The sequence below is a fragment of the Sinocyclocheilus rhinocerous genome, unplaced genomic scaffold, assembly GCF_001515625.1.
Source record: "Sinocyclocheilus rhinocerous isolate Xijiao unplaced genomic scaffold, SAMN03320098_v1.1 scaffold6043, whole genome shotgun sequence".
In the NCBI taxonomy this organism is placed as follows: Eukaryota; Metazoa; Chordata; class Actinopteri; order Cypriniformes; family Cyprinidae; genus Sinocyclocheilus; species Sinocyclocheilus rhinocerous.
Window position 1 is genome coordinate 1 of NW_015645129.1, and position 211 is coordinate 211.

The following is a 211-nucleotide window of genomic DNA, read 5'->3' on the forward strand; positions in this document are numbered from 1 at the left end:
GCCAGATCTGGCCCACATACAACAAGCCACAACTGACACTAAAACTGGCTTGATGTGTGTGAGCCAAATCTGGCCCAAATGAGCTCTGCCATTGCCAGAACTCAGCCATATGTGCCATATTTGGCCCAGATGAGGCCCGGAAGTGTATGCTATCAGGGTCGCGCCACGTCTTTAAAATTCAAATACTTTATTTTCTATGAGTGTAGGCACA